General features: G+C 45.9%; 1 long non-coding RNA gene across 1 annotated transcript in view; it reads left to right on the forward strand.

Moving 5' to 3' along the window:
- The window catches only part of LOC144736175 (uncharacterized), a 29,783-nt gene extending 11,609 nt beyond the window's left edge, over positions 1–18,174 (forward strand). The window contains exon 3 of the long non-coding RNA XR_013588723.1: positions 17,630–18,174. This is a non-coding gene — a long non-coding RNA (uncharacterized LOC144736175). The remainder of the gene's footprint in view (positions 1–17,629) is intronic.
- Positions 18,175–20,713: the final 2,539 nt, after the last annotated feature.

Consider the following 20,713-nt stretch of genomic DNA (forward strand, 5'->3'; position numbering starts at 1 on the left):
TGGGTCAGAAAATAACAACAAAAATACAATACAAAAACATCACAGGAAAGGTAAACAAACTGTTTCGAAATATACAAATTAAACTGAACTCTTTTTATCTTACCATAGACTCATACAAACCTGTTGGACTCGCACAGAGACCTTAACCACTAAACCTCGAACAATTAAAACCCTCTAAACCCCTAACTATCTAAATCCATAACCATCTAAACCGCTAACCCTCTCAACCCCTTTACCCTTACAACCCTAATCTTTAAACCCCTCGCCCTCTAAAAGCTTAACCTCTAAACCCCCAAAACCCTAACCATCTCAACCCCTAACCCTCTAAATTCCTATACCCCTAACCCTCAACCCCTTTACCCTTAAAACCCTAACCCACCAAAACCCTCGCTCTCTAAACCCCTTATTCTTTTAACCCTAACCGTCTAAGCCATTAATAACCAAACCCTCTAAACCCTCTGAATCCCTAACCCTCTAAACCTTGAAACCCTAACCTTCTAAAACCATAAATCCGTAACCTAATTCCAACACATTTAAACCCCAACCCTCTAAAGAACGAACCCTCTAGACGCATAACCCTTAAAACACCTATGCCCCTAAAATGCTAACCCTCTAAACACATAATCCACTAAACCCGTAACCCTCTAAACCCATAAAGGGTTTTTTTGTTAGATTATGTAAATATAAACGTGTCGTTAAACCAACCACCACCCGCAACAGCCAATTAGTAAAATTTGTCACATCAACAAAAAGTGCCATTAAGTGTTGGAGACTAACGAAAAAAACCCACTTTATTACGGACAATATTAGTTGTGAAAGTCTAGGTGTTAACCCTCAACTCTCAAACCACTAAACCCCTAACACTGTAAATCACTAACCCTTGAAACCCCGATACCTCTAAACCCCTAAACACATACCCTTATAACCTCCTCAACTTCTAACCATCTAAACCATTCAACATCCAACAATTGAAACCCATAAACCTCTAAACACGTAACTCTCTAAACCCCTAACCCTCTAAAACCTATAAACCTCTAAACATGTAACTCTCTAAACCCTCAACTCAAAACGTTCTAAACTCTAACCCTCTAAACACCACATCCTCTGAAGGACTTTCCCCTTAAGACCCCAACCGTCTAAACACCTCACCCTATAAAACGGCAACCCATAAACCCCCAACACTCTTAACTGCCTAAACCCTTAACCTTATAAACCCCAAACCGTCGAAACCCCTAAACCTGTAAAACCGTAATCCACTAAACATCAAAACCTCTAAACCCATAACTTTCTAAAACTCCTAACCTTGTAAACCAATACACCGAGCAATCAAAACCCATGAACCCTCTAAACCTCTAAACACCCAACTCTCTAAACCCCAAACCCTCTAAACTCAACCCCTTTACCCTTAAAACCATATCCGTCTAAACTCACCCTTTTAAATCCTAACCCAAATACACCGAAAACCCTAACCCTCTAAACCCCTCAACCTCTAACATACTCAACCCCGAAACATCATAACCCTTGAAACACCCAAAACCTCTAAACCCCTAAGCCCATAACCTTATAAACTCCTAACCCTCTAAACCACTAACCCTTTAACAATCAAACCCCATAAATCCTCTAAACACCTAATTATCTAAACCGAGAACCCTTTAAACCCATATCCTTCTAAACTGTAACCCTCTAAAACCCAACCCTCAAAACCCCTTTACCCTTAAAACCATAACGGTCTAAACCCATCACCCTCTAAAATCCTAACCCATAAACCCCCAAACCTCTAACCCACTGAACCCTTAACCTAAACCCTTACAGTGAGGGAAAAAAGTATTTGATCCCCTGCTGATTTTGTACGTTTGCCCACTGACAACGAAATTATCAGTCTATAATTTTAATGGTAGGTTTATTTGAACAGTGAGAGACAGAATAACAACAACAAAATCCAGAACAACGCATGTCAAAAATGTTATACATTGATTTGCATTTAATGAGGGCAATAAGTATTTGACCCCCTCTCAATCAGAAAGATTTCTGGCTCCCAGGTGCCTTTTATACAGGTAACGAGCTGAGATTAGGAGCACACTCTTAAAGGGAGTGCTCCTAATCTCAGCTTGTTACCTGTATAAAAGACACCTGTTCACAGAAGAAATCAATCAGATTCCAAACTATCCACCAAGGCCAAGACTAAAGAGCTCTCCAAGGATGTCAGGGACAAGATTGTAGATCTACACAAGGCTGGAATGGGCTACAAGACCATCGCCAAGCAGCTTGGCGATGAGGTGACAACAGTTGGTGCGATTATTCGCAAATGGAAGAAACACAAAATAACTGTCAATCTCCCTCGGCCTGGGGCTCCATGCAAGATCTCACCTCGTGGAGGTGAGAACTACACAGGAGGATCTTGTCAATGATCTCAAGGCAGCTGGGACCATAGTCATCAAGAAAACAGTTGGTAACACACTACGCCGTGAAGGACTGAAATCCTGCAGCGCCCGCAAGGTCCCCCTGCTCAAGAAAGCACATATACATGCCCGTCTGAAGTTTGCCAATGAACATCTGAATGATTCAGAGGACAACTGGGTGAAAGTGTTGTGGTCAGATGAGACCAAAATGGAGCTCTTTGGCATCAACTCAATTCGCCGTGTTTGGAGGAGGAGGAATGCTGCCTATGACCCCAAGAACACCATCCCCACCATCAAACATGGAGGTGGAAACATTATTCTTTGGGAGTGTTTTTCTGCTAAGGGGACAGGACAACTTCACCGCATCAAAGGGACGATGGACGGGGCCATGTATCATCAAATCTTGGGTGAGAACCTCCTTCCCTCAGCCAGGGCATTGAAAATGGGTCGTGGATGGGTATTCCAGCATGACAATGACCCAAAACACACGGCCAAGGCAACAAAGGAGTGGCTCAAGAAGAAGCACATTAAGGTCCTGGACTGGCCTAGCCAGCCTCCAGACCTTAATCCCATAGAAAATCTGTGGAGGGAGCTGAAGGTTTGAGTTGCCAAACGTCAGCCTCGAAACCTTAATGACTTGGAGAATTTTTCGATTTAAAGCTTTCGTGACTGCAGGGATTCATATTCTTGGTTCTTTCGGTAAAGTCACGTAGAAGGGAAGTAATAAAATAATAAAAATAAAACATAATAAAACAATTTTCACGACGTTTCGGCCACAACGCAAGCAGCCGTCCTCAGGTGAAAACCAGGTCTGTCGAGGCGACAGCGTCTGAATGAAACAGCACACGTGCTTATAGCATATATAAGCTGGGTTGGAAGGGGGGAAAAGGGCACCTTGACAAAAGAATATGCATATCAAGAGGAATTTAGCATATTTATGGGAAATGCAGGTATGTGATTAGTAATACTTATGCCCGTGCATTATGCAGGATTAGCAGCATCAAAGGGAGGGGATATGGGAAATGCAGGTATGTGAATAGTACTACTTATGTCCGTGCATTATGCAGGATTAGCAGCATCAAAGGGAGGGGATAGGGGTAGCATTAATAAAGGGAAGGAGTGTTAATAGTATGTAGCTGCAGTAACTAAAACCACCACGTAAACAACTAAAGTATAAACTACATAGTATCATCAGTATACTAAATATACTCTACAATAAGCTGAGTTACTAACAGTAAGTAATACATTACACTTCTACGTCGTAAAAAATATATAATATGCTTCCATCTAAACTTTATTCTCTTACATCACACGAGTCTACACCGTACTATATACTGCCATAGACAAACACAACATTAAATTACATACTGTATTGCTATAAACCACCTTATACATTGTAATATTACACTATGTATTATTCTACCCACCCTAATGTATATCACACTGCTGTATATTGACTATACAATTACGATACTATATATTACTTTGTACATTGTATTAAGCATATACATGTTATACTATTTGTTATTATACACTGTACCATTGACTGTCGTGTGAAAGATACTAAGAGGAAGCAACGAAATATGTCAATGGGTGAGTAGGGGTAGGAAACTTGCAGCGGAGCAAAGAATCCATTCCCTGCGGAGAATACAATGCCAGTGAGTGGAACGCGGTCTGAAAGTCACCGTAAACGTGAACACAATCAGTTAAGATCCGAAATGGTTTATTACGTCCTTCCAATGATTGCTAAGCCAGAATCCATCTTCTCGGTTGAAATTGTCTCTGTGTTTGTGTATGTGGATCGCCTCATGAACGAATCTCTCATGGTAGCCAGATGGCTTGCAGAGACCCTCTGTCTTGGAGAAGTCAATATCATGTGAGCCCACTGAATTGTAACAGTGATCTGCCACGGCTGAGGTGTTTGTCCTACCGTGTTTCAAGTCTGCTTTATGTTCACGGATGCGGTCCGAGACATGTCGTTTGGTTTCTCCAATGTAACTGCTACAACAGAGGCAACTTAGTTTGTAGACGCCAGGGTACTGTATGTCTGGAACCACATATTTTACAGACGGGACCAGATCACGGATTTTATGTACTGTGTTGAATCGGACCTGGATCTTGTGTTTTATCAGGATTTTGGAGATTTTTTTGTGACCCCAGCAATGTAGGGTAAGGTGATGGTCTTGAAAGGCTCCTCAACAGGATCCTTCTTGATGGTTGGAGTGATGGCTTTGCGGATTGTGTAGTCGGAGTAACCATTAGCCTTAAGAGCTTGGCGTACGTGTTTGAGTTCACTGGCAATGTGTTCCTGGTCGGATATGCATTGGGCTCTATGGTATAGAGTCTTGATGAGGGAATTCTTCTGGGATGGATGGTGGTGGGAATCCGGTTTTAGGTAAGCATCCGTATGGGTGGCTTTCCTGTAGACAGTGGCTCATTGAACCATCAGGTCTCCTTTTAATTAGGACATCCAAAAAGGGTAGCTTGCCATCTTTTTCGACTTCCATGGTGAATCTGATGGCTGGGTGTATGGAATTGATGTGGTCGAGAAATTGGTCTAGAGCAGGCCGGCCATGTGGCCAGATGACAAAAGTGTCATCTACGTACCTCTTCCATAAGGTCAGGCATAGAGTGGCAGTCTGGATGGCGTCAGTCTCAAATTTCTCCATGAACACGTTGGCTACAACCGGAGATAGGGGGGGGGGCCCATTGGGGTGCCCTCAGTTTGCTTGTAGAAAGTTCCATTCCAGGTGAAGTATGTATTGGTTAAGCAGTGTCTCACCAGGGGGGGTACCCCAGCGTTCAGTCCTTGATGAACCAAGTCTTCAATGATTGCGATGGTGTCAGGTACAGGAACTTTGGTGAATAAGGAAACCACATCAAAACTGACAAGCAGGTCGTCTGGGGACAGGGAAATCCCCTTGATTGTCGATACCAGGTCAGTAGAGTTTAGTACCGCAGAGGTGGTTTTTCCAGTGAAAGGCCGTAGGATTTCAGACAAAAAACGAGCCAGTTTGTAGGTGGGGGAGTTGATAGTAGAGACAATGGGACGAAGAGGTGTATCTTCTTCATGTATCTTTGGCAAGCCGTATAATCTTGGTGGCCTGGCTGCACAAGGTTTCAACGAGAACTGTTTGGTCTGATCAATGAATGCGGTTGAAGCAGAAATGCTTTTGTTGGTTTTAGAGACGAGGCTGTTGGTGGGGTCTCTTTTTATTTTTGTATAGCTGCCATCGTTGAGTAGTTCTTGAATTTTGTTGTTGTATTCTATTTTGTCCATGATGACAGTGGCATTGCCTTTGTCGGCTTAGAGGATGACAATGTCATCCCTCTTTTTTAATTGAGCTAATTCAAAACGCTCATCTTTGCTGATGTTGCTAGCTGGCATCTTAGCGTTTTTGAGGGTTGCAGAGATTTCAGATCTTGCTACGTCTGCAGCGATGTGACTCAGGCCCTTGAGAGCTACATCTACTCTAGCAATTATATCATTAACTGGTATGTGTCTAGGTGTGACTGCAAAGTTCAGTCCTTTAGCTAAAACGGATTTCAGACCTTCAGAAATAGAACTGTTATTGCGATTAATTACGACTTTATTAACGTCTAGCTTTTCAATGTGTGGGTCCGGTCTCTTGTTTGAGAGGCGGTTGAATTTGGAAATCAAGTTGTCCTTACATTTGGTCGACATAGCGGCAGCTGAAGAGGCAGTCATTTTGTCTACATGTTCCCAATCCGATGTGGACATTGTTGCACTCAAAGATAAGTGTGATTTGTAGAGTGTCTTGTCTAACTGATCTAGATCAGTGCGCGTAAGTCTGATTTTCTCTGAGATAAGAGCTAAGCTAGTTCTAGATAGAATTCGTTTAGCATTATCTCAGAGAAAATCAGACTTACGTGCACCGATCTAGATCAGTTAGACAAGACACTCTACAAATCACACTTATCTTTGAGTGCAACAATGTCCACATAGGATTGGGAATATGTAGACAAAATGACTGCCTCTTCAGCTGCCGCTATGTCGACCAAATGTAAGGACAACTTGATTTCCAAATTCAACCGCCTCTCAAACAAGAGACCGGACCCACACATTGAAAAGTTAGACGTTAACAAAGTCGTAATTAATCGCAGTAACAGTTCTATTTCTGAAGGTCTGAAATCCGTTTTAGCTAAAGGACTAAACTTTGCAGTCACACCTAGACACATACCAGTTAATGATATAATTGCTAGAGTAGATGTAGCTCTCAAGGGCCTGAGTCACATCGCTGCAGACGTAGCAAGATCTGAAATCTCTGCAACCCTCAAAAACGCTAAGATGCCAGCTAGCAACATCAGCAAAGATGAGCGTTTTGAATTAGCTCTCAGCCGATAAAGGCAATGCCACTGTCATCATGGACAAAATAGAATACAACAACAAAATTCAAGAACTACTCAACGATGGCAGCTATACAAAAATAAAAAGAGACCCCACCAACAGCCTCGTCTCTAAAACCAACAAAATCATTTCTGCTTCAACCGCATTAATTGATCAGACCAAACAGTTCTCGTTGAAACCTTCTGCAGCCAGGCCACCAAGATTATACGGCTTGCCAAATATACGTAAAGAAGATACACCTCTTCGTCCCATTGTCTCTACTATCAACTCCCCCACCTACAAACTGGCTCGTTTTTCGTCTGAAATCCTACGGCCTTTCACTGGAAAACCCACCTCTGCGGTACTAAACTCTACTGACCTGGTATCGACAATCAAGGGGATTTCCCTGTCCCCAGACGACCTGCTTGTCAGTTTTGATGTGGTTTACTTATTCACCAAAGTTCCTGTACCTGACACCATCGCAATAATTGAAGACTTGGTTCATCAATGACTGAACGCTGGGGTACCCCCCCTGGTGAGACACTGCTTAACCAATACATACTTCACCTGGAATGGAACTTTCTACAAGCAAACTGAGGGCACCCCAATGGGCTCCCCCCTATCTCCGGTTGTAGCCAACGTGTTCATGGAGAAATTTGAGACTGACGCCATCCAGACTGCCACTCTACGCCCGACCTTATGGAAGAGGTACGTAGATGACACTTTTGTCATCTGGCCACATGGCCGGCCTGCTCTAGACCAATTTCTCGACTACATCAATTCCATACACCCAGCCATCAGATTCAACATGGAAGTCGAAAAAGATGGCAAGCTACCCTTTTTGGATGTCCTAATTAAAATGAGACCTGATGGTTCAATGAGCCACTCTGTCTACAGGAAAGCCACCCATACGGATGCTTCTCTAAAACCGGATTCCCACCACCATCCATCCCAGAAGAATTCCCTCATCAAGACTCTATACCATAGAGCCCAATGCATATCCGACCAGGAACACATTGCCAGTGAACTCAAACACGTACGCCAAGCTCTTCAGGCTAATGGTTACTCCGACTACACAATCCGCAAAGCCATCACTCCAACCATCAAGAAGGATCCTGTTGAGGAGCCTTTCAAGACCATCACCTTACCGTACATTGCTGGGGTCACAAAAAAGATCTCCAAAATCCTGATAAAACACAAGATCCAGGTCCAAATCAACACAGTACATAAAATCCGTGATCTGGTCCCATCTGTAAAAGATGTGGTTCCAGACATACAGTACCCTGGCGTCTACAAACTAAGTTGCTTCTGTGGTAGCAGTTACATTGGAGAAACCAAACAACATGTCTCGGACCGCATCCGTGAACATAAAGCAGACTTGAAACACGGTAGGACAAACACCTCAGCCGTGGCAGATCACTGTTACAATTCAGTGGGCTCACATGATATTGACTTCTCCAAGACAGAGGTTCTCTGCAAGCCATCTGGCTACCATGAGAGATTCGTTCATGAGGCGATCCACATATACAAACACAGAGACAATTTCAACCGAGAAGATGGATTCTGACTTAGCAATCATTGGAAGGACGTAATAAACCATTTCGGATCTTAACTGATTGTGTTCACGTTTACGGTGACTTTCAGACCGCGTTCCACTCACTGGCATTGTATTCTCAGCAGGGAATGGATTCTTTGCTCCGCTGCAAGTTTCCCACACTACTCACCCATTGACATATTTTGTTGCTTCCTCTTAGTATCTTTCACACGACGGTCAATGGTACAGTGTATAATAACAAATAGTATAACATTTATATGCTTAATACAATGTACAAAGTAATATATAGTATCGTAATTGTATAGTCAATATACAGCAGTGTGATATACATTAGGGTGGGTAGAATAATACATAGTGTAATATTACAATGTATAAGGTGGTTTATAGCAATACAGTATGTAATTTAATGTTGGGTTTGTCTATGGCAGTATATAGTACGGTGTAGACTCGTGTGATGTAAGAGAATAAAGTTTAGATGGAAGCATATTATATATTTTTTACGACATAGAATTGTAATGTATTACTTACTGTTAGTAACTCAGCTTATTGTAGAGTATATTTAGTATACTGATGATAGTATGTAGTTTATACTTTAGTTGTTTACGTGGTGGTTTTAGTTACTGCAGATACATACTATTAACACTCCTTCCCTTTATAAATGCTACCCCTATCCCCTCCCTTTGATGCTGCTAATCCTGCATAATGCACGGGCATAAGTAGTACTAATCACATACCTGCATTTCCCATAAATATGCTAAATTGCTATTGATATGCATATTTTGTCAAGGCGCCCTTTTCCCCCCTTCCAACCCAGCATATATATGCTCCAAGCACGTGTGCTGTTTCATTCAGGCACTGTCGCCTCGACAGACCTGGTTTTCACCTGAGGACGGCTGCTTAGGTTGTGGCCGAAACGTCGTGAGAATTGGTTTATTATGTTTTATTTTTATTATTTTATTATTTCCCTTCTACGTGACTTTACCGAAAGAACCAAGAAGACTTGGAGAATATCTGCAAAGAGGAGTGGGACAAAATCCCTCCTGAGATTTGTGCAAACCTGGTGGCCAACTACAAGAAACGTCTGACCTCTGTGATTGCCAACAAGGATTTTGCCACCAAGTACTAAGTCATGTTTTGCAGAGGGGTCAAATACTTATTTCCCTCATTAAAATGCAAATCAAGTTATAACATTTTTGACATGCGTTTTTCTGGATTTTGTTGTTGTTATTCTGTCTTTCACTGTTCAAATAAACCTAGCATTAAAATTATTGACTGATCATTTCTTTGTCAGTGGGCAAACGTACAAAATCAGCAGGGGATCAAATACTTTTTTCCCTCACTGTAAACCCAAAACCCTATAAACCCCTAACCCTCTGAACCCCCTTTACCCTGAAAACCCTAACCCTCTAAACCTCTAACTCTCGAATCCCCTCAACCCCTGACACTCTCAACACCTAAACCCTATAACCCTCGAAATCCCGAAACCTCTAAACCCCTTATCCCTGAAATAACCCAAAACCTGTGGAATGTGGTGGGGGTGGCATCATGGGGTGGGTGGGTGCAGGGTGTGTGTGGTGTGCGGTGGGTGGTGGGTATTACAGGGGGGTGAATGGGTGCAGGGTGTGTGTGGTGGGTATGGTGATAGTGGTCGTGGTTCACAACGATCCGTGACCACCACCACCACCTCTACTGTGTGGTGGACCGGCCACCACACAGCAGCACGCGTCGGAGGAGTGAACGGATGGTTCTCGCTATGCGGGCCAGACTCTCTCGCTTCCTCTTCTCCTCCTGCATCACCATCACCTGATCCTCTTTCCTTGTCATCTCCTTCTCCACCATCTTCTCCACCAATGTCTCCTCCACCTGCACCACCATCTCCTCCTCCTGCTCCTTCGTCCATACCTCCTCTGTCTCCCCCCTCATCTCTTCTTCCTGCACCATCAGCTCTTCCACCATGGTCTCCTCCTCCTGCACCACCAGCTCCTCCACCAGGGTCTCCTCCTCCTGCACCAACAGCTCCTCCACCAGGGTCTCCTCCTCCTGCACCACCAGCTCCTCCACCAGGGTCTCCTCCTCCTGCACCAACAGCTCCTCCACCAGGGTCTCCTCCTCCTGCACCACCAGCTCCTCCACCAGGGTCTCCTCCTCCTGCACCACCAGCTCCTCCACCAGGGTCTCCTCCTCCTGCACCACCAACGCCTCCACCAGGGTCTCCTCCTCCTGCACCACCAGCTCCTCCACCAGGGTCTCCTCCTCCTGCATCAACAGCTCCTCCACCAGGGTCTCCTCCTCCTGCACCACCAGCTCCTCCACCAGGGTCTCCTCCTCCTGCACCAACAGCTCCTCCACCGGAGTGTCCTCTTCCTCCACAACAACCGTCAGCCATTTAGAGGCCTGGGCAAGCGCGGAGGATGGGGGCAGCGCCGGCTCCGCTCTGTAAAGAGATGCGCACGACACCGTTCCAACTTCCTGCTACAGCAGAGATTGCACTCCCCCCCCCCCCCCCACCATCGTGCGGAGATAGATTAACCAGGTTAATAACGATGCTGCAGTAACACAGCATACCTTTGCCCATCGTGGGTCTGGTTACAAAATGGGCATTAGTCTTGCGATATCACACTGGATGAAAGGCTACATGGCAAATATATGGCTGCTTCATTATTTGTCCTCACCCAGAAACCAATTATAAAAATACATCCGTATATAACCGAATGTACACGTGGGGTTTGAACTGTACATGTGTTCGTTTGCAGGCGGCAGGGCTGGAATTCAGTCAGAGGGACCTGGGTTTGATGCCCAAACTTGGGCCACTTTCTCCGTGTGGAATGTGGAAAATTACACTGGTCAACACTTTTTCTGGCATAAGGTATTCCAACGGGTTTAAGGTAATTTTGGGGTGCTGATTCCAAATCTGGCTTCAGTTTTTGTCTATCACATCAGGTTTTTGAGATCTCAAATATTGCACTTTCAATAAAAACTGCAGAAGAAAAATATTAAATAAATGTGGATATCTACATAAAATGATATTATAAACACACTATCCTAAAAATACAGCACCATATTTTAACACTAAAGCAGTCACTGACTCGCAACAACTTGCAATCATAAGTGACAGAGTTAATTTCAGATAAAAGCAATGAAAATGGGGTATGCCGATAGCATAAAAATGAGATGTGATCGAGCAAATCTGAGATAAGATTTGGAATCAGCATACTGAAATTAGTCTAAAACAGCTGCAAAAGTCCAGGCCAGAAAAACATGTTTTTTTTGTTGACCAGTGTTATTTAGACTGGATGAAGAGGAATCCGATAAGCTATGAAGCTCTTCTTTCACAGATATGCAGTCGAGGCACAAGGTCAGCAAGTTACAACAACAAACATAAGAAAATGAGTGCAACGTGTAAATATGTAAGAAAGTCACAAAATAATTCAGCATATAAGCACAAAGTACGTAAAATCCTGCCAGTTTTTCAACACTAAATACAAACTTGGGCAAGGCAGCAAAACATCAACAAAAACAGCCCCAGACCTCACCAAGACAACACACAGTCCCTCAATGAAATTGTACATTAAAATGTAACTTTCATTCCTTGGGGTTTGGCATTTTCCTCCACGTAACCGAACCCTGACACACACGCCACACAACCAGTGTTGGATGGACATCCTCGGCAGTGTTAGAAATCGAACCCCCAAATCACTCAATAGGAATCGCATAGCAGCAGTAACAAAAGCAAATTTGTTCTGTACTGCAAACAACTTGGCAGGACTCTAATTAAAAAGAGTCTTGAGACTGAGTGAGGCTCATGCTGGCTAAATCAGGGTAGTAGTAATCAATATAGAGCCGGGTACGGTGTACTGGGGAAACCGCCCCGGGCACCGTGCTTCTGGCGGCCCTGTGCTTCGATGTCACGGTGTCAGACGTAATGTCTTTTTAACACGTAGGCTTTCGTACCAGATTGGCTCACAAATGATGACATCACATTTCTCCACAATTCTCCCCGGCAAAATGTCGTACTCGAATTGTAAATGTGGTGAGTTTACTTTCCAACACACTGGTGTGCTGATCTAGTAACTAATTGTCACATTTTGTTTACATGATTCAGACGCTGTCTCCCCGACAGACCTGATCTTCACCTGAGGACGGCTGCTTGCGTTGTGGCCGAAACGTCGTGAGAATTATTTTAGTATGTTTTATTTGTATTATTTTATTACTTCTCTTCTACGTGACTTTACCGAAAGAACCAAGAAGATGATACACCTTATTAATTGGCTGTGGTGGGTGATGGTGGGTTTAACAACACACGTATATCTACGCGATCTAACCGAAACAAACCTGTATTATTAGTAATACTTCCGGTTTAATTGTGACTTGCCCCGGGCTCCACACCTCCCTATGGACTGTCTTGAATATTTGACAAGCAGATCGTGGCTTACCGTCGCTCAGCAGCTCCAAAACACTGTACACTGCCAGGAGTAGCAGTGGTGGTGGCGTTGCTGGTGGTGCTGGTGGCCGCGGTCCGGAGCCAGCTGTGACCCAGCGCCTGCGCTGGCGTCATGCGACAATCCGGATCCCATCTGTTGAGAGACACACGGGGGTCACACGCGGCGCACATGATGAGGCGTGGTGAGAGCATTGACGTTCCTTCCCTTCTCCCACGAGGTCCAGGAATGCACGGCAGCAGCGGTAGTCGTGGTAGCAGCGGGAATCCTTCAATACGCAGTACTCTAAAAATGCCCTGAGCCTCGCACTGCCGAGTAGAATCTTTAATGAGCCTCCAAAGAGGGCGATCTTAACACCGGTGGTACTGGTCATCGGCAGGTTCACTCAGCTCCACATCTTCCTGGTGATCGAAGGAGAGCGATCGTTGATCACCTTGGTGGGGGAAATCCTCATGGGGAGGGGGGAGGGGGATGATTCTTACTGCAGGCAGGAGCTGACGAAATCAACAAACTCCGGGTCGTGGCTATTGAGTGCCCCATGAAGTGACAAGCTCCCTGGCACCCTTCTCTTGACTGGGCAGAACATCATGCCCACACGATCTGCAGGAGACATGCACAGCAGGAGAGACACACAGTCACCAACCACCACTTTGCCCACCTACCCACTTACCCACCCACCCACTCTCCCACACAGCCATTTACCCACCCACTCACCCAAGGAATTGAAAATACAAAGAGGCCCCCCCCATGGCCACCCCAACAGCTCCAGGCCACACCCTAACACTGAATCCGGTCGGTTGCTCGCCCCACCCTTCAACTCACCAAAGTAGTGCATTCCGTCAGGAGCTGCATCCATCATACATCTTGGAGGCAACCCGAGGATCTGCACATGGTTGAGATAAAGGCAAATGTCACCCGTGTAGGCGCAGCAAACTGTAGGGGCAAGTGCTTTTAGTAGTGAGTAGAAACAGCAGCAACAGCAGCGGCACCTGTTGAGGGCCAGGACTGTGGTAGACACAGAGAGGGGATGGTTGGCCATATTGAAGCAGGTACACACCGCACCAGGTACTCATTTGAGGCTGAGTCGAACTCGGGGATGCCCAGTACCGGTTCAGATAATCCTCACTGATGTTGGCCGTGATTTGGAATCAAACTCGCATTACCGGGTTTGTAGCTGAGCACGCTAACCGCTGCACCACCGCTTCCCCCACACATACAAGACACACACATGTACACACATACAACATACGATGGCTGCCATTCGCCAGGTCACCAAGTACCCAATCGCCCCCCCCCTCTCCTTACAACTTTAAGGAAGGGGAGGGGGGAATCACGAGTGGGTGAACGCCCAGTTGGAAATACCTCCATGCAGCACGGGAGGTGGTCGTCGCGGCTGTCCGACTGGAATAATTCCCTGCCGGTCACCAACTCCGCCACCGTGCAGCCCAGTGCCCACATGTCCACTGCACAGGTCAATCTGTAGCCCAGCAATACCTCCGGAGATTGGAATGGCCTGGTCCCACCAGCATACAAAGCTGCACAACAATCACAACAACAACAAATATGTATGTATGTGTGTACTCACTATGTCATGAACAGCATCGTTATCACACACTGTCACATGTACAGACACTAAGAGACTTGCACACACACTGGTACACAGACACACCCACACGCAGAAACTCACACCCAGGTGAGGTTACTCACGTTGACGTTTCACAAAAAAGCTGGTGCCAAAGTCCGTGACCCTGATGGTGCCGGTCACGGTGTCCTTGATTAGAACATTTTCCTAAAGGAAGAGAGGCAGAAGGAATTCACACTCGAAGGTTACGCCAATAGCATTCAGCCAGCAGTGGATCAATCACGTACCACAGTACATACTAAACAGGGGAACTAGGTGAGGCGTAGCGCCGTCGTCAACCTTTAGTCAAGTGCAACATTCCCTGTTTTCTGCGTCAAGACGAGCGATGTTCGTCGAGGCTCATCACATGTAAAGCTCTCTGAAGCACCATCTAAGTAAAAGGGTGCGGCTCTATAGACAACTTATCCTAGTTGCTCACAGCTGTCCGTTAACGAGTTACGAACCAAAAACCACACTCGAGGGCGCAAGGATTTAGTGACGATTTGGGAAGTTTTCCATTCACAGCATGGAAGCCGACAATGGGCACCTGTCAGTTCAAACGCGTGTTTGGCACGTTTTGAAAATCATTCTTTTCAGCTCCGGTTTGTGTTTGCCAAAGTTTGTGGCAACGCTGTGATCTACATTGCTGGTTTTCTCTGTGGCGAGTCCCCCAATAGCGACACGACTCTACACGACAGTTTAATTCATACCGGATCATCACCAGAGGTAACGTGACCCTGTCTCCTTCCAGATAGACGGACAGAGCTAACACATCGACCCTGTGACCAACGTGGGCGGTTTTCTCTATGGTCCGAGTCCCCAATAATGACACAACTCCGGAACAAAGTCGCGCTGAATGCTGTGTCCACTCACTGGCTTGATGTCCGCATGGATGATGCTCCTGGCCTTGGTGTGGCAAAGGAACTTGAGGATGCCCCTGGTGTAAGTTTTCACCATCCCCATGTGCAATTGCCGGAGCCCCGCTTCCTTAATCACATCATGGAGGCTCTCCCTGTGAAAGAGGCAGAAGCAACAACAACAATTACAACAACGACGCAGTGTCAGTGTCATACCCTGCAATACTACGTGGATTATGATAACGACAATATTAATATTCTATTTGCACATTCACGACTAATATGAGTCATAGCTCCGTGTGGGTTTAGGTCATTGGTTTGCTGATAAACCGAATCAGCTAGCACATCTGACCACTTGCTTTCATTGGCTCTGTTTCCGGGTGGTGGAGTTCTCTATTAGGAGATACAAACTCCACGCAGAAAGGCGTCCGTGTTGAGAATCAAACTCAGGGATTTTCACCGAGGGGCACAAGCGTCACCACTGCGCTGCAGCCAACCTGCTGATCGAGTGGAGGCGTGGCTATATAAAAGTGGGCGGTGCTGATTGAGAAAAGAGGAGTGGCCTCTAGTGCACCTGGGGCACATGACAGCTCCACAGTATCGCAATACGAGGTTGGCACGGGAATCCCAGAAGTAACATCTAGCCCCGGTGGTGTGATGTTATCACCCCCCCTGGTGTGGAAGAGATCGGGGCTTTGATCCTGACCCTGACGCATGTATATTCTGAGTTTGCATGTTCGCCCCCTGGTCACGTGGATTTTTCTCCGGGTCCTCTGGTTTTTCCCTCTACATTTAGAAACATGTGTTTAGAGTATTTGGCTGCCATACATTTCCACATCAGCCACTTTTTTGAGCTATAATTTGTAGCCAGGCCGCTTGTGAAAAATAACTAATCGGGCAGTGGGCTTTACCTGCTAAATAAAATAGTTTTTGTTTAGCTAATGAAGTTAACCACGCCAAGGGGGGGGGGGGGGGGGGGTGGGGGCGGTGGGAACACATGGTACGTACTTCAACAGCTCCAGGACAATGCAGTGGTGTCCTCTGAAGTCAAAATATTTCAGGACTTTGACGACGTTGTAGTCCTCATCACTGTCCTTGCCCTGAAGTGCCAGAGCCATCTTGATCTCCATTCTCTGAAATTTATCACGCTTGGAGCTGTGCAGAGAAAATCCACAAATGAATCATGACTTAGACTTGCTTAAGGAATGACCAGAAACAAATTATATTCAGAATTAAATAATTATACGTTCCCCAAGTGTAATGTCATTGTGAGTTCCAGTAGCGCGCTCATGGAAGGTTCCAGAAAGGATAGGGAAGAGGATCAAATAAGCAAGGGATAGAGGGGGGTTTGGGGTGCTGCCTTAACGTAGTGATTCCCTAATGTGTGAATTGAGCCGACTCCGAGCATGGCCCCAGCCACACTCAGGATTTCCAGGAGCTGAGCCAAGCCACGGCTGAGCCACTCGTGTATCTTTATCAGCAGCTGAGTGGCTCAAGCCTGAGCCAAACCACGGCTGAGCTGGAGCTGAGCCTGAGTTTTAGAGACTGAGCCATAGCTGATTCGTGACTGAATGTGGCTCTCACAAAGCAAGGCATTATAACGTGGAACATCATGGGACCTCCTTTGCTAATACCAAAATATGAGAATAGATTTTCCCCTTTTTCCTGGCAACAAAACAGGTGTTAAGATGTAAAAAAAAAACTTAAACCTTTTACAAGGAATCATGTCTGAATTAACCACAATACTTGTGGTCAGTATGCAAAAAAAAAACACTCCGATAATATATGCATTGTCTTTTAAACTGATTGGTCCACACTAGACAGCTTTCTGTTGAGTCTAGTCTCAAAACGGTGTTAAACCAGAGGACGCCAAAAGGCGTACAAGCACAAAGACAAACACTAACAGAGGAATGAGAGCTCGGGGTGAGCAGCTACATCATGGGACCTCCTTTGCCAGTATATCTTTGGTACTGGCAAAGGAGGTCCCATGATGTAGCTGCTATAACGCAGAACGCACATGTTATAACACGGAACGCGCCCGTTATGACATGGGACAACCTCATTAAAGCGTGGAACGTGCCTTTTATTGCGTGGAACGTGCCCATTATAACGTGGAAGGCTCCCGTTATAACGCGGACCGCACCCATTATAATCCGGAATGCATCTGTTCTAATGCAAGAAAGTGCCCATTATAACGTGGAATGTGCCCGCTATGAAACTGCACGGCTGAGCGGTATGATACAGTAGGCGGAATGCGGAATGATAACGTGACGTGACAGCATACCCTCCATTATTGGTATCTTCATATCACTGTGTGCGTGTATTATATCTTGCAAAACTTTATCGTTACATTATATATGGGGATATTATGTTTGCTTAATGTGCTTTCCCTTAACGCGGCACTTTTCAGGAATGCATCTACCTGGTGAAATGAAGAATTTATGTAATGTAAGAGTGAGCTGATCCAGAACAGGAGGAGAACATACAAACTCCACGCAGGAGGGCACCCGAGTCAGGAGTCGAACCGGGGACCCTCTGTGAGGCACGAGTTGTCACCACCTCATCACACGGCCGCCCACAGCAAAGGACTGAACAACAACGTCGTCCTTGTGACAACACCGCTCTGAATTCTTACCTCAATGGTGATACCAAGATCTTCACGGCCACCAGGGTGTTCCTCATGTGGTCAAGGCACCGGATCACCTGGCCTTGACCTCCGTACCCAATCTTCTTCAGCACCTCATAGCGGTAGTGGAGGTGCTCATGCTGGACCTGCACCAAATTACAATCATTTAGACTGACTATATTTTACGAAATAATTGTTTTATTAAGTGTTTGGTTTTCTTAAATCTGTAATTGTGGAATGCTCTGATGTCTGCTGGCTGAGACACCCTTAAAAAAAGCTCATTAGCTCAATGGGCTTAGCTTGTGAAATAAACTTGATTGTGAAGTGTGTGGGAGAGTGCATGTGTGCTGTCTCTGGTTGGTTGGTACTTCAGGTGCAATGACAAGAAGCCACGAACCTCGCGACCGCTGCGCCTGTGACAGCCCCCACGGCGTGGGGGCTTTGTGGCGAGTCTCACCGGAATGTAATGATGTTCGTGGTCGTCGTATCCATCGTTGTTTGGTCCCCGGGATCTGTTGCGGAGCGCAAAGTACCATACTTCCTGTATGGCGACAAGCTCCAGCTTCTCCCGGTGGGTCATTTGAGAGCCAAAGAGAGCCAGGATTGCTGCAGGCAAGAGAATAATAACAACAGCTGTCGGTGATCATTTGTTTAGATTCCTTTTCAGGAGGTTCCTGCAGATTTATAGAGAATGGGGGTGACGCTGCTGCCATTACGTCTGCTGTGTGATGCCAATTTGAGGAGTTTGCAGGGGATTTGGATGTTTTGGCCAATACCAGTTATGTCTGTATGTTGAACTTATTTTGCACCGTGCTTCGGCAACCCTGCTAATCAGAAGTGAGGGGGAAGGACAATAAACTAAAAAGTTCGCAAAAATTATAGATTTAAAAGAACATCGCTCCAGTGGCTTCCTAATGTCAGAAGAGCATTCCAGATGACTGCAGAAGCACATCTGAAAACGTGCGATGCAGTGACCATCTTCGTTCGATGTCCAGCTATATGCAGCTTTGATGACGTCTTAGGTTGCTTGGATTTGACAACGGGGTTAATGAATTAGATAAATATAACACAGATATGCCAAGGATTTTATGAAATAAAAGCTTTTACCCTTTCTGGCACAAAAACAGGTGTTAATATGTTCAAACACCAAATAGATACCTTTTGCAAGGCATCAAGTCTGCATTTACCACACATACTTGTGGAAAAATATGCAAACAAACATGCTCCGATAATATATGCAGTCTTTGAAATTGACTGGCCTGCACCAGAGACAACCTTCTTTATGACTTTGTCTCGCCGGTGTGAGACCAGAGAACGGCAAAAGTCGAACGGTACATCACCCATGCAACATGGCCACCATGAAGTCCCCCATGCATCATGGTCACTGTCACGTCCCCCTTGAAACATGACCATCGTGATGTCCCACCATTCAGTGTGGCCATCTTGACGTCACTCATTTCTGTTCTTACCTTGTGGCGATTTGCTGTGGATGGAGGCGGTGCGCGCTGAGGACAGCGCACTCCACGTGGTGCAAGACTCGCCGTTACTCCGAGCCTCTCCAGCTCGGCTGATCTACACACACACACAAAAAGGTCCACCACTAGAGCTTGAGGAGTGAGTGGGACTCGGGCAGGACGAGCCATGGCCAGGATGGACAACAATGGCTGACAGTCAAGAATAATAACAGCGACAACCAAGGAACGGAACACATCAGAGAGGAGAGCCGCCAGAGAGATGGTGCGACGAAACCGGCGCTTGGCGGATTATTCCATCACAGGATGTGAGGGGTAGCAGGGTCTTAGGGAGCGAGGCATTCATCCATCAGTGGATAGATAACAGTGCTGTAGATGCTCACGCGTAGACAGGCATGTACACCAACAGGATCTCGGAGAGACACTGATAGACGCACACACACTCAGGCGGGCAAGGAGAAGCACATCCAGGTATACAGGTCACAGGTAGGCACACGCAGAGGGGAGAACACACGTCCACCCATACTTCACCACACAAGTCGAGGAGCCACATGTACCTCCATGGTAGCAACTTGCAGACGAGGGTGCTCAGAGCTCACGGTGTCTCTCGCGCGGTCCGGGTCTCTGCGTGGAGAGCGGGAGACAGAGGCGAGGGTCACAGAGTCGAAGGGGCGTGACACGCCCACGTCTAAACACACGTCACTTCACAATGCGGACTCTCATCATCAACACAGACTCACCAGTCACCCACAATACGAAAAACACAAAAAGCAACAACTGCCTTTCCTCAGCATCTCTGGCAAGGCGGTGTTGAATAATCCTTGCCAGGACCTTTCCCGGCACACTGAGGAGTGAGATGCCCCTGTAGTTGTTACAGTCTGTGCGGTCTCCCTTCTTAAAGATGGGGACCACCAGGGCATCCTGCCACCTCACTAACACCACCACCACTAATACCACCAACACCACCATCACTAACACCAGTAACACCACCACTATCACCACTAATAACAACCACAATCACTAACACCACCATCACTAAAACTAACACCACCACCATCACAAGCACCACCCCCACTAATACCACCAACATTAACACCACCACTCCTCCCCCTGCCAGTATGGGACAACAAAGACAAAGAAGGCTCAGCTAATCGAGTCTCTCATCTTTCTAAAGAGATGCCGCGACTCTAAGGTAATACCAATCGCATTTACATTAACCTCTGCTGCTGTAACTTCTTCTAATGCTAAACGAATTCTGTATAGAACTAGCTTAGCTCTTATCTCAGAGAAAATCAGACTTACGCGCACCGAACTAGATCAGTTAGACAAGACACTCTACAAATCACACTTATCTTTGACTGCAACAATGTCCACATCGGATTGGGAACATGTAGAC

The sequence above is a fragment of the Lampetra planeri genome, chromosome 59 (assembly GCF_965212315.1).
Source record: "Lampetra planeri chromosome 59, kcLamPlan1.2.h2, whole genome shotgun sequence".
NCBI lineage: Eukaryota > Metazoa > Chordata > Hyperoartia > Petromyzontiformes > Petromyzontidae > Lampetra > Lampetra planeri.